The 14702-nt window shown below is 30.5% G+C and overlaps 1 long non-coding RNA gene across 1 annotated transcript; it reads left to right on the top strand.

Annotated features, from left to right (window-relative positions):
* Positions 1 to 6997: 6997 nt before the first annotated feature.
* On the top strand, positions 6998 to 9333 carry LOC112740647 (uncharacterized). Its single transcript, XR_003171273.2, has 3 exons — positions 6998 to 7168; positions 7261 to 7315; positions 9045 to 9333. It is a non-coding gene; the product is annotated as an uncharacterized lncRNA (long non-coding RNA).
* The last annotated feature ends 5369 nt before the right edge of the window (positions 9334 to 14702 follow it).

Genomic DNA, 14702 nt, shown 5'->3' with positions numbered 1-14702 from the left:
TTTATCCTACTATCAACTCTGTTAATAGATCACTAACTGTAGGATAACATTGAGACGATTTTAAAATAGGGTTTTTTACTTAAATAAAATGTATGGGAGTCAAAATTACCTAATTCCCCTGAAACGAATTCTGCAACGTAAATCCCCTCTTGGTATTATTATATAAATCGTCCTAGGCTGCATAGGGTTACATAAAACGTGAATCATCTTAGCCTGGGACGATTTATGCATGAACATGTTAGGCAAATCAAACGTAAATCGTGGCAGGGTCTCCAGGGTTAGAAGAAGAGCATAAATCGTCCCAGGTGGTAGGTTTTACGTGTTAATGGGCTAACTCTCACTGGGCTGCCACGATTTATGCATTATTGGGACCCTATTGAGCCTGGCACGATTTATGTTTGTTTTCGTAACACTAACTGGGTTGGGACGATTTATGCCCAAGTTAGTAACCCTAAGGATATAAACAAGAAACTAATATTTACTTTAATTTTATTTTTTTCTCCAATTGATCGAGTTGATCTTCAGTTTTTTACGTAGATTCCTTGGGTGCTTCAGGCCTAGTTTGGTAGCTTGTTAAAGCTGGTATTTGAAAAAAATATTTTTTTAAAAAAATTATAATTGTTATATTTTATAAATTGTAATAAAAGTAATTTTTGATAGGTGTAAATTATATGGATTGTATTCAATAAAATTTGCACAATTTAAAATAATTTTAATAATCATAATATAATAAAAAATTGATATATGTTATTAAATTTTATTATTTTAATAAATAGTAGTGTTAGTAGTTGTGAATTTTATTTTTCATCTTCGCCCTTTCGGGAAGTATTTAATTGAAAAATCTTGTATAGTTTTGTTTTATTGTATATTTTATTTGGATAAATTTGTATAAAAGTTGGTGACAAGTAACATAATTTTTTTTTATAAAGTAAGAGTTTCTTTTTAAAAGGTAATAATATATAATTGAAAAATACTAAAGGATAAGCAAATTTTTTTATTTTTGGTTGGTAGTTAGTTAATAATATTTAAAAGTGTTGATTAAAATTTTAAATCAATTTGTATGGGCTAGAATCTTCACGAAACATGGTTAAAGAATTGAAGAAGCAAAGTTTGAGTTGAATACAATAATCATCAATTGGCTAGATATTGCTAGAAGCTAATATATCGGAAGCTTGAAGATTTTTGAAGAACACTCAAGAGAATAGCACAACTACAATATTCTATAACATTGAAGAAATTCAAAATCAAATTGAATTGAAATTAGAAGATTATGAAAACTACATGAATGCAAATTGAAAGAAGATTCATGAAGTCAACTCATAAAATGGTGGTCATTACAAAATTGATTTGTGATTCATAAATTATTATTTTAGTGGGAAGCATTGCCTATATAAAGGCACATATGTCTTGTGTAATTTTGTGTTCCATGAAATGAAAAAAGATATGATTATGTAATTTTGTGTTTACTGTTTATACCCTTAGGGTTACTAACTTGGGCATAAATCGTCCCTACGAAAACAAACATAAATCGTGCCAGGCTCAATAGGGTCCCAATAATGCATAAATCGTGACAGCCCAGTGAGAGTTAGCCCATTAACACGTAAAACTTACCACCCTGGAACGATTTATGCTCTTCTTCTAACCCTGGAGACCCTGCCACGATTTACGTTTGATTTGCCTAACATGTTCATGCATAAATCGTCCCAGGCTAAGATGATTTACGTTTTATGTAACCCTATGCAGCCTAGGACGATTTATATAATAATACCAAGAGGGGATTTACGTTACAGAATTCGTTTTAGGGGAATCAGGTAATTTTGACTCCCATACATTTTATTTAAGTAAAAAACCCTTTAAAATATTAATGACTTAAATAAAATGATTTAAATGTTAAAAATAATTTTAAAACTTACCACAAACAATAGAGATAAAAATAATATTTTACTCTAAAAAAATTTACTCAATTATCCAATTAGATTATTTTTTAAATAATAAATTAAAAAATTAATTGTCTGTATAAAATTCCTTTAAAATTTAAATGACTGAAAATTAAATTTTAAAAAATAATAATAAGTAAACATTTTAATTTTTAGATAAGCTAAATATACAAATCATTTAAGATATTTTAATATTATAAAAAAGTAAATCATTTTAAATTTATTATTTAAAAATTTATTTAAAATATAAATTCTATTAAATGATAACCTAAAACTCTTTACCGTATATAAAAATTAAACTTATTAGTAATAATTTTTATTGTTATTTTTTTGTGACTTAAATAAATTAAATAAAAAAACAAAAAAAAAATACTTAAATAAAAAAAGAATCCCGTTTAAAATTACTTTTAAATATTTTCATTGTCATAATAATTTGGCTTATTTGCTTTTCTTTTTTTTTTTTTTTTTTTTTTTTTTACTTTTAGTCCTTGAATTAACTGATTGATCGATTCTTGTGTATATTTATCTAATGAAAAGGAATTTTCTATGCGGTAAATTTTATCCCTCTCTTTCAAAAAGTTATTAGTGTTAAACTCGTGCGCTGCACGGACTTACATTTTAGTTTGACATGTTAAATTAAAAATAATATTTTATAATTATAAATTTTTTGAGTTAGTATAACACTATCATCGTCATTATATAATAAAGTACTGAATATGCTGTTTTATCTTTACTCAAAGTAAAATGCAAATGAAACAGTTTGAAGTCTATAATATTCTTAAATCATAAGAAAAGATATCAGAAAAAATAAGAACATATATAATTGTAATAGCACTATGTCAGTTTTACACTAAACTTTATATCAAAAGGCTAATGAAAATTTATCGACAACATAATATTTTACTAACCTCATTAGAAAAGCAATTGGCATATGATGTTATGCTCCCTATTACACATTTCATTTCAAGTCTGAAAGTAGAATTATAAATAAATTAGTTATATCTACAATAAATATTTGTACAAAAGTGTAATCATAACATGTTATTAAAATGAAAATACTATTTTTCTTACCTAAATATTATTAAAAGCTTTTTTAAACATGATATTTGTTGTTGATGACTTTGGATTGTCATTTTCGTCCAGAATTAGAACCTTGAGGCCACTGCGACTCTTAACTCTTGACAAAGCAACGTAAAGTTGTTCGTGATAATGATTGACCCTGACTATTATTGATGGTCATTACAAAGCATATTGTTAATGAAAATTGTCTCTATTGGAACTTAAATAGCAATCTTGAATCTAAGGGGATCAAGTTCATTCTTTGAATGTACACTTTGTCGCCAATTCTACCAAAAAATATCACTACCGTCGCTTTAATTATGTTGTTGCCAAGTTCGTTAACTATTAACCTTGTCCCGTTGTATAAACCTGAAGTTTGGTCTATGTTTCGCAGTAGCATTACAACGACTCCTAGCTTCAAAGTCAACTTGTGGTTGGGTAGTCCTGAACATTTGATGTCATTTAGAAACTCTGGTGTGAACTACTCTTGTTGTACATCTTCATTCTCATCAGCTTTACATGTTGTGTCAGAACTTAAATACTCTTTTTTCATCCCTAAAAAGATTGTCCAGACGAAGTCATTTACCTTCTTGACACTCTCAAGCGTGGGTGCAAGAATTGCCTTACTCTAAAAATACATGTAATCTGACATATTTTGGAACAAATTTAGAAATGCAAAGTCTATCAAATAAGAGAGAGGGTCATCAGTAATTGTAATCAGCAGACCATCTCTGAAATTTTAACTTCTGACTCATCATCACCAACAGAACCAATATTTTCATTTCCAACATCAAGTATTTAATTAGCAAATCTCTTCATTTCACCATCATGTTTATCCAAAGAAGACATTTGAAGCCTCATGTTCGTATGCATCTTCAGAACCTTACAGAACGACCACAGATGGGATGAGTTAATAACTGATGACAATATATCGTATCTAGTATTTACTCCTTTTCGAAATTATCGAAAGTATCTATCTGAAATCACTTCCTAGAACCACAACCTTTCCACAAAAAATGTTAATTGATTTTTAATAGAAATTATAATTGTAACCGCACCTATAATTTGAATAAAGAAAGCCTCTCTAAATTAATTTATGTAGTCCACGTCATCAGTTATTTTCCTAACTTTATAGTTTATAAGAAGGTAAAAAATGTGGATTATCAAATATTTGGATCTCAACGATAAAGAAAAAGGTCTTGTCAATTAGGTTGAGCAAAAGTTTAAGTGTATCTGATGAATTTCCTTTCTCCAGGGTATCATTTAACATATTAATAATAAAAAATATAAAAATTGTCATTAAAAATACTTCTGTCAATATGTCTAGAAATAAATATACATTTGTTAGAACCTACCAATAAGAGTGAATCAAGTATTTCTGTACAGCTCTTTTTCAATACTTATTTTACCTCCTTATCAAAGACTACAAAACATACACAATCATAGTCATCAATGACACCAAACTTAAGTTCGGTACCTTATTGTTACGCGAAAATGAATTGAATAATTATTAATTATTAATTATTATCATTATTAACTTTGGAATAAATTTGAATTAATTCGAGTTGATTCATACAATAATCACGTGAATTTATTAGGTTAGGAACAAATTTGAACTAAAATAAATTTAAATTAGTTTTTTTCAAAAATTTTAATTTATGAACAAATAACTTAAAATTAAAAAGTAACAACTTAAAAAATAATAATAATTTATAATTTAAAAGAGTAATTTATAAATAACTTAAAATTTAAAAAGAAACAACTAATAACTTAAAATTTAAAAATAACCACTTAAGCAAAATAACTTAAAATTTAAAAAATAACCACCTAAACAAAATAACTTAAAATTTAGAAAATAACAACCTGAGAAAATAACTTAAATTTAAAAAGTAACAACCTAAGCAAATAATAATTTATAATTTATAAATAAAATTTAAAAAATTTAAAAGAGTAATATGTAAATAAATTAAAATTAAAAAGTAACAATCTAAGCAAATAACTTAAAATTTAAAAAATAACAAATTAAGCAGATAATAATTTATAATTTTTAAAAATTTTTAGTGATGACATCTAAGCAAATAATTAATTCAACAATAGAATAAATTACCATTGGTACCCATAAAAGATACAGATGCTGACAAATATACCCATATAAGAATAAAATGACAATTATAACCACGGAAGATAGCTTCTGTGTGCCAAGAATACCCTATCTGGGTATTCTTGGCACACAGAAGCTATCTTCCGTGGGTACAATTGTTATTTTATTCTTATATGGATACATTTGTATCTTTCATGGATACAAATGGTAATTTATTCTTCAACAATATTAAAAACTTAATATTTAACAACTTAAGAAAGCATAGTTAGAATTTAAAAAGTAACAACCTAAGTAAATAATTTATAACTTATCATTTATAAATAAAATTCTAAAACTTTCTAGTGACGACACCTAAGCAAATAAATTCTCAAACTCAACGTATGAGCGCCACGTCAGTATAAGAGCTCCCCATTTAAATTACGGTAAAGATTTAAAAAGCAACAACCTAAGCAAATAATTATTTATAATTTATAAATAAAATTTTAAAAATTCAAAAGAGTAATATAAAAATAAATTAAAATTAAAAAGTAACAACCTAAGCAAATAACTTAAAATTTAAAAAATAACAATCTAAGCAGATAAGAATTTATAATTTTTAAAAAATTTCTCGTGACGACACCTAAGTAAATAATTAGTTCAACAATATTAAAAATTAAATATTTAACAACCTAAGAAAGTTTAATTTAAAATTAAAAAATAACGACCTAAGCAAATAATAATTTATAATTTATAATTTTTAAATAAAATTTTAAAAATTTCTAGTGACGACACCTAAACAAATAAATTCCCAAACTCAATGTATGAGCGCCACGTCAGCGTAAGAGCTTCCCATTTATATAAGAGCTTTCCATTTGTATTACTATAAAGATTTATAAAGTAATAACCTAAGTAAATAATAATTTATAATTTATAAATAAAATTTTAAAAATTCAAAAGAGTAATATGCGAATAAATTAAAAGTAAAAAGTATCAACCTAAGCAAATAACTTAAAATTTAAAAAATGACAACCAAAACAAATAATAATATATAATTTTAAAAAATTTTTAATGATGATATCTAAATAAATAATTATTTCAACAATATTAAAAACTAAATATTTAACAACCTAAAAAAGTATAATTTAAAATTTGAAAAGTAACAACTTAAGTAAATAATAATTTATAATTTATAATTTATAAATAAAATTTTAAAATTTCTAGTGACGACACCTAAGCAAATAAACTCCCAAATTCAATGTATGAGCGCCACATCAGCATAAGAGCTCCCCATTTGTATTACTACTAGTGTTAAACCCGTGCAATGCACGAGCTTATACTTAAATTTGACATGTTAAATCGAAAATAATATTTTATAATGATAAATTTTTTGAATTTAGTATAACATTATCATCGTCATTATATAATAAACGTACTGAATATGCTGTTTTATCTTTATTCAAAGTAAAATGCAAATGGAAGAGGTTGAAGTCTGTAATATTCTTGAACCATAAGGAGGGAAACATGAAAAAATAAGAACATATATAACTGTAATAATAGCACGTCAATTTTACACTAAATTATATATCAAAAGGCTAATAAAAATTTATCGATAACCTAGTATCTTACTAACTTCATTAGAAAAGCAATTGACATATGATGTTGTGCTCTCTGTTACTGTAAACCCCGGTTAAATTAGTAGATAATTAGTTAATAAATTAGTTTTTAATAAGGAGGATTAGAAACATAAATATTATATTAAATTAAGATAGAGCTCATCGAAACGAGAATTTTGACACCAATTTAAAAAAAAACGGTCCAAAATTGGACCGAACGGGCCGAACCGATTAAACCGGACTCGAACCGGGCCGTCGGTCCAACCGGACCAGCCCTTTTAAATGAGGCCGAAAGCCCCTTTCTTCCCCATTTCACCTGCAAGCAGCGTGAAAGCTTCAGGGAGGAGAAAACACTTCCAACCCCTTACGTCACTTTTCAAAATCCCGTAACTTCTCCGTCCGAGCTCCAATCGCCGCACCGTTTGCGGCCACGCGTCCACCGCGTCGAGCTCTACATTTCTACCGGAACAATTTCACTGGTAACTTGTTTAATCACTCTCAGCCCTCTTTTCCCCCAATTTTCGGATTTTTCAATGGGAAGGTTGAGTTTCTTTGATTTTTGATGTTTTAGGATCCAATTAGCTTGAGAAAAACATTCACTCTTATTTATGTAAAGCTTGGGTAAGGTGAGGATACGATAATTCTATTTTATTTTTATTGAATTTGAGCTTTGAGTATTAAATTGGATATATATGTGTTATGAATGTGTATTAGGTTGTGAATAAATAATTGGAGCTTGAAATTGTGAATACTGGAACTTGGAGGAAGCGGATTAGTTGAGTTTTGAGGGGCTGTCTTGGTTTTGAATAAATAGCTTTGGTCGTTACGTGGAAATCGGCCAATGTATGGTTTAGGTTTCTTGAATTTAATATATAATGTTCTGTGAAAACTTAGGTTAGATGACCATAGGATAAGATGGAATGCAGGTGTATGTTTAATGTTTAGTAATTTATCGATGAATATATATTTGGTTGGAGTTTATTGGATAATTAGTTATTAATTTTGGATGGTGAATGTTGTTATGTTAATTTGGAGAGAATTATGGTTGAATATTATTGTTGATGAACATGGTTAGTTTGGTGCTTGTTGATTAACTAATGATTTGGTGAATTATTGATTTGAGGTATAACTATTGTGGAGGTTGTTGTGATAATGAGGTATTTTGTGTTAAAAGCCTAGGATTTATTAACTATGATTCTTAGTTGAATTTTGGGTTGTTGGATTTGAATGTTGTATGAGTATAATTGTTTATCTGAGGTAGATTTATTGTGGTGACTGTTATGATGATGAGGAAGGGTATGTTGAATTGAAAAGAATGCAGGTTTGGACCCGAAAAGGGTGGCAAAGTCCGAGTTTTAGAGGAGATGCTGCCGAAATTTTATAAAAATTAGAGATTTTTATTTAGATGATTATTTAAAAGAGATTTAGATTTAAAGGTTATATGGTTTGATTTTGAGTTATTAAGAAAATGAGTATGTTTTAAGTTTGATGTTTGGTTCTTAGCAAAGAATGAATTATGTTTTGAATTGGAACTATTGATGGACGGAATGGGAGGTGTGATAATGAAGGATAATGATTGAATATGTTTAATGTATGATGATGAATGAGATGCAATTGAGAATGATGTGGATGTTGATGAATTATAATTGAATTAATTATATGGCTTATGAATTTGAATAATCTGAGATACGAGATTCCCTGGATTAAGTGCCGTGGCTTGCCACCACGTGTACCAGGTTGAAAACTCGATACTCTGTTGACCCTACGACGTAAGTGTGACCGGGCACTATATAAATTCCCAGGAATGTTACCCCCATTGAGCAATATTGATTATTTGAGAAAAATCTATGCATAGACTTTTGGGGATGCACGTCGGGGGACAGTCTAAGGACAATTCAGACTTGTCGGGTTGGCTGGATAACCGACAGATGAGCATCATCAGTCATAGGACAGGCATGCATCATATGCATATTACTTGAATTACTTGCTTGTGCTCTAATTGGGTGTGCCTATCTGTATTTGCCATGCTAAATGTATATTTGTTACCTGCAGTAGTTGTAACCTTCTTGTGTTTGCCTTTATCTGTCTATTTGTCTGTGAAAATGCATGATGGAGTTGGAGGTATGGAGGAATGGCAGTATAGGACTTAGATTTAAGGTTAAGTTAAGTTAGGATTAAATATTTTAGAAAACCACCTTTTATGGCTTCTGTTTAATACTTTAAGCTCTATAATCCGAGTGTCGGCGTTCTAGGATTGCCTCTGGCATTCCCAGGACCTTATATATTATGTGCGTGGCACCTCTACCATATTGAGAACCTCCGGTTCTCATTCCATACTATGTTGTTATTTTTCAGATGCAGGTCGGGAGCCATCTCGTTAGGCGTCTGGACTCTTAAAGCGGAGGGGTTACTGGATAGTGTTGTTGTATAGTTTTGTTGTACAGTGATATATATATATGTACTTAGCTTTCTCTCCGTATAACTTGTCCTTTTTGATCCTCTTAGAGGTTTATGGAGAGGCAGGATTGTGTGTATGTACTTTTGGGTTTTGGATATGTATGTATATATGTGTAAATATTCTCCGGCCAGTCTTGACTTCACAGGCTGAGTTAGGAGCTTGTTATTTTGTATTTTTGGCACTCTATTCCTACTTCTGTTATCTCAAGTTTAATAGTTATGGTTTCCTTAGCACGCAGGTTAACTCGTTCCTTGAGCGTTGCGCTTTTATTTTGCGATTTTTTTTGTTTCCTCTATTCTTCAAGGCTCCTAGCATATTATAATTCTTCTGCTATTATATGTACTCATTTTATTTTAGAGGTCGTAATACCACACCACCTCTATTTTACGACTTAAGCGTAAAGCTTAGTGTGGTAGGGTGTTACATTATGGTATCAGAGCAGTTCGTTCCTATAGAGCCTGAAAGACGGACTGATTGTACTTCTGTGCATTCTCTGTATATGTGTGTATGTGCTATTAGGATATCTGATTGATATATATGGCATAAACGTTTGTGAGTATGCATTTGGAACTTAAAGCATTAGACCTGCGATATTGAGACTGATCAACTTAATATCACTTGTTTGGTGTGTATAGGGACCAGATGTCGACTCGCGGACGCGGTCGCGGGCGAGGTAGAGGTAGGACAGGCACCGTTACTCCTGCCCCCATAGGGACTGATCCAGTAGACTTTATGGCTGCCCTGGGAAATATAGCTGCAGCTATGCAGGCGACAGCCGAGGCATTGGGTAATCAGATAAACCAGGGTAATCATGGGAACAATAATGATGAGGACGGTCCTATGACACTTGCTACATTTCTGAAAGTTCGCCCTCCGACCTTTAGGGGAACCTCAAATCCCACTGATGCAGATAATTGGATTCAGGCTATGGAAAGGACGTTGCAAGCCCAACAGGTTCCTGAAGAGCAATGGGTTGAATTTGGAACTTATCAGCTGCAAGGTGAGGCTCAGTATTGGTGGCAGGGAACACGATGTATCCTACATCCTGATGGTGCTGCAATTCCTTGGGAGGTTTTCCGAACAGAATTCTATAAGAAATACTTTCCTAATTCAGCCAGAAATGCCAAGGAACTTGAATTAATGCAGTTAAAAAAGGGACAGATGACTGTTGCTGAGTATACTAGTAAGTTTGAGAAGTTGTGTCGCTTTTCTCGTATCTGTCAAGGGGCACCAGAAGATTTTGGCGAATGGCAATGTATTAAATATGAGGGAGGTCTTCGGAGTGATATTCTGAGCTTCGTTGCCCCAATGGAGATCAGGGTGTTTTCTAAATTGGTGAATAAGAGTAGGGTGGCTGAGGATTGTGTGAGGAAGGCGGCAGCAGAGAAAGGGAGTTTGAGGGTGCCTTTTCAGAGGCCTTCAGGGAGGAACTTTGCTCCGAGAGGTAGGAATTTCAAGCGTGGAGGCTTTGTTCCGCAGCAGACTCAAGGTCAAGGTAATTACAGAAGGCCGAATATTACTGCTAATTAAGGGAAAAGGTTTGGGAAGTAGCCACAGCAGGATCTGAATTGTCAGAAGTACGGAAAGTATCATCCTGGAGTTCCGTGCAGACTAGGACTTGGAGTGTGCTATTCCTGTGGACAGCCCGGGCATATAGCCAGTAATTGCCCTGAGAAGAAGAAGTATGAGACTGGTAGGGTACAGCAGCCGGGGAGAGTATACACCACTTCTACCATTGGTGCTGAGGGATCCGAGACACTTATTAGAGGTAATTGTGAAATGGCTGGTAAAGTCTTAAATGCTTTATTTGATTCAGGAGGAAGTCATTCATTTATTGCATTTGAAAAGGCCCATGAATTAGGATTGAGAATGGTGGTTTTAGGTTATGATTTGAAAGTATATAATGCTACTCATGAAGCTATGGTGACTAGGATAAGTGAACTATGAAACTGGAGAGAGGAGTTTATTAGGGCCTGAAATGATAGCTGAAACGACTAAGCAGATAAAGAAGATTCGTAGTCGAATGCTTATAGCCCAAAGCCGCCAGAAGAGCTATGCTGATCAGAGGCGAAAGCCTTTGGAGTTTGAAGAAGGAGAACATGTCTTTCTGAAAGTTACACCAACCACTGGAGTGGGAAGAGCTATTAAGACTAAGAAACTAAATCCCCGTTATATTGGACCGTTTGAGATCCTAAAGAGAATTGGGCCAGTGGCTTATATAATTGCCTTACCGCCGTATCTTTCGAATTTGCATGATGTGTTTCATGTATCGCAGCTTCGGAAGTATACTCCTGACGCAAGTCATGTTCTGGAACCAGAACCAATCCAAGTAAGAGAAGATCTAACACTCCGAGTAATTCCGCTGAGAATTGATGATATCAGTATTAAACGATTACGCGGAAGGGAAGTATCATTGGTAAAAGTAGCTTGGAGTCGAGCTGGTATCGAGGAACATACTTGGGAGCTCGAATCAGATATGCGAAAGGACTATCCACATCTCTTTACAGGTAACTAGATTTGAATTTTGAGGGCAAAATTCTTTATTAGGTGGGTAGGATATAAACCCCGTTAAATTAGTAGATAATTAGTCAATAAATTAGTTTTTAATAAGGAAGATTAGAAACATAAATATTATATTAATGGAAAGTACACTTATAACTGTACTCACAATTTGAATAAGGTGAGCTTTTTTGAATTTATTTATGAAGTTCACATTATCAGTCATCTTCTTAACTTTATAAAAGGTGAAAAATGTGGATTATCATATATTTAAACTTCAACAATAAAGATGAAGGTCTTATCAATTAGGTTGAGCAAAAGTGTAGGTGTATTTTTTCGCTCTGCTGTATCATAATTATCCTCTTTCTAAATAAATTTATAAATAAATAAATTTATAAATAAATTATACTTTTTCTAAAATAATAAACTTACCAACTAAATAGGTGTAATCGTACCCAAGAGCATTGGGAGTGTCAAAACTGACAAAATTAAATCCATATCATGGGATACCTGATAATTCTGGAAGTCTTTGCACATCTGTATGTTAGCTTAAATTAATCACATACTCATGATGTGTAGTCTTAAAGTTACCTTCATTAAGTCTAACACCAAAATATCTTATTTGGTAAGATATTCCTTCTCTTAGCAAATTCATGAATAAAGACACAAAAGCCCTCTTAACTGAAGCGTGTATTTTTTCTCCCTAGAATTAATAAACAAAAATCAAAGAACAATTAAATGGGGATAAACAAACAAATTTAAAATATAAATAATATAAATTTAAAATAATATAAAAAATATTAGTAGAAAATTAACGTTTTCATCAAGTCAGACCATCTCAATTGAGTATGGCAATGGAGAATTTTCGTAACTTGGTAGTGTCCATAATCGTATCACTCGTACACATACACACAAATTGTCAATGATAGGATTGATTTCTGCAATTTTGTGAATAGTAACCATTGGAATAAGTAGAAAAATTTTAGATTTTGGATATATATAGAGAAAGGGATTGATGTACTTTGAATTATGGTGCTATACATATCTTATAACTTATACTTTTATAGTTGACTCATAGCTAAAATTTTTTAAATTTAATTGACTTTAATTTAAATTTGAATTGAGACTAATAGATAAAGTAAATAAATATATTAATAATTTTTAAAATTCTAAATTAAGGTAAATATATGTAAAAGGACGTATATAACTGTAATTTAAAAAAAACAACAAAATTTTAAAAAATAGAGTTAAAAAGAATTAACAATTTTTTAAAAAACAGTGTTAAAAATTAAAAAATAACAACCTAAGTAAAATAATTTAAAATTTAAAAAATAACAACTTAAGTAAAATAATCTAAAAATTAAAAAACAACAACCTAAATAAAATGATTTAAAATTTTAAAAAATAATAACCTAAGTAAAACAATATAGATAAAGTAAATAAATATATTAATAATTTTTAAAATTCTAAATCAACGTAAATATATGTAAAAGGACGTATGTAGCTGCAATTTTTTAAAAAAATCAACAAAATTTATAAAATAGTGTTAAAATTTTAAAAATAACAACCTAAGTAAAATAATCTAAAATTTAAAAAACAACAACCTAAATAAAATAATTTAAAATTTAAAAAATAACAACCTAAGAAAACAATCTAAACAAATAATTTAAAATTTGAAAATAACAAACCAAACAAATAATAATTTATAATTTATAAATATAATTCTAAAAATTTCTAGTGATGACACATAAACAAATAAACTCCCAGACTCAACGTATGAGCGCCATGTCAGCATATGAGCTCCCCATTTGTATTACTACTAGTATTAAACCCGTGCGATGTACAGGTTTATATTTAAATTTGACATGTTAAATTGAAAATAATATTTTATAATTATAAATTTTTTGAGTTTAGTATAGCACGATCATCGCCATTATATAATAAACGTACTGAATATGCTGTTTTATCTTTATTAAAAGTAAAAAAGTAAATAGAAGAGTTTAAAGTCTATAATATGCTTGAACCATAAGGAGGGAGACATGAAAAAAATAAGAACATATATAACTGTAATAATAGCATGTTAATTTTACACTAAATTTTATATCAAAGGCTAATAAAAATTTATCGACAACCTAGTATCTTACTAACTTCATTAGAAAAGCAATTGGCATATGATGTTATGCTCCTTGTTACATATTTCATCTCAAATATGAAAACAGAGTTATAGATAAATTTGTTATATTTATAGTAAATATTTATACAAAAGTGTAAATCATAACATGCTATTAAAATGAAAATAATATTATTCTTACCTAAATATTATTAAAAACTTATTTGAATACGACATTTGTTATTGATGACTTTAGATTGCCGTCTTCGTCTAGAATTAAAACCCTGAGACCATTGCGACTCTTAACTCTTGACAAAGCAACATAAAGTTGCCCATGGGTGAACACTGATTTTGGCAAGTAAAGTCTTACATATGATAATGATTGACCGACCCTGATTCTTGTTAATGGTCATTGCAAAGCATACTGTTAATGGAGGTTGTCTCCGTTGAAACTTAAATGGCAACCCTGAATTTGAAGGGATCAAGTTCATTCTTGGAATGTACACTTTATCTTCAATATTTCTACCGGTCACTACCGTCACTCCAATTATGTTGCTGCCAAGTTTATTAACTATTAATCTTGTCCCGTTGCATAAATCTGAAGTCTGGTCTATGTTTCGTAGTAGCATTACAGCGACTCCTAGCTTTAAAGTCAACTTGTGATTGGTTAGTCCCGAACATTTGATGTCATTTAGGAAATCTGGTGTGAACCACTCTTATTGTACATCTTCATTCTCATCAGCTTGACATGTTGTGTCAGAACTCAAATACTCCTTTTCCATCTCTGGAAAGATTGTCAAGACAAAATCGTTTACCTTCTCGACACTCTCAAGCGTGGGTGCAGGAATTGCCCTACTCTAAAAATACCTTTAATCTGACATGTTTTGCAACAAATTTGGATATACAAAGTCTACCAAATGAAAGAGAGGGTCATCAGTAGTTGTAA

The sequence above is a fragment of the Arachis hypogaea genome, chromosome 14 (assembly GCF_003086295.3).
Source record: "Arachis hypogaea cultivar Tifrunner chromosome 14, arahy.Tifrunner.gnm2.J5K5, whole genome shotgun sequence".
Lineage (NCBI taxonomy): Eukaryota > Viridiplantae > Streptophyta > Magnoliopsida > Fabales > Fabaceae > Arachis > Arachis hypogaea.
Note: the sequence above shows the minus strand (reverse complement) of the source record. Positions and strands in the feature narration are given on the sequence as shown.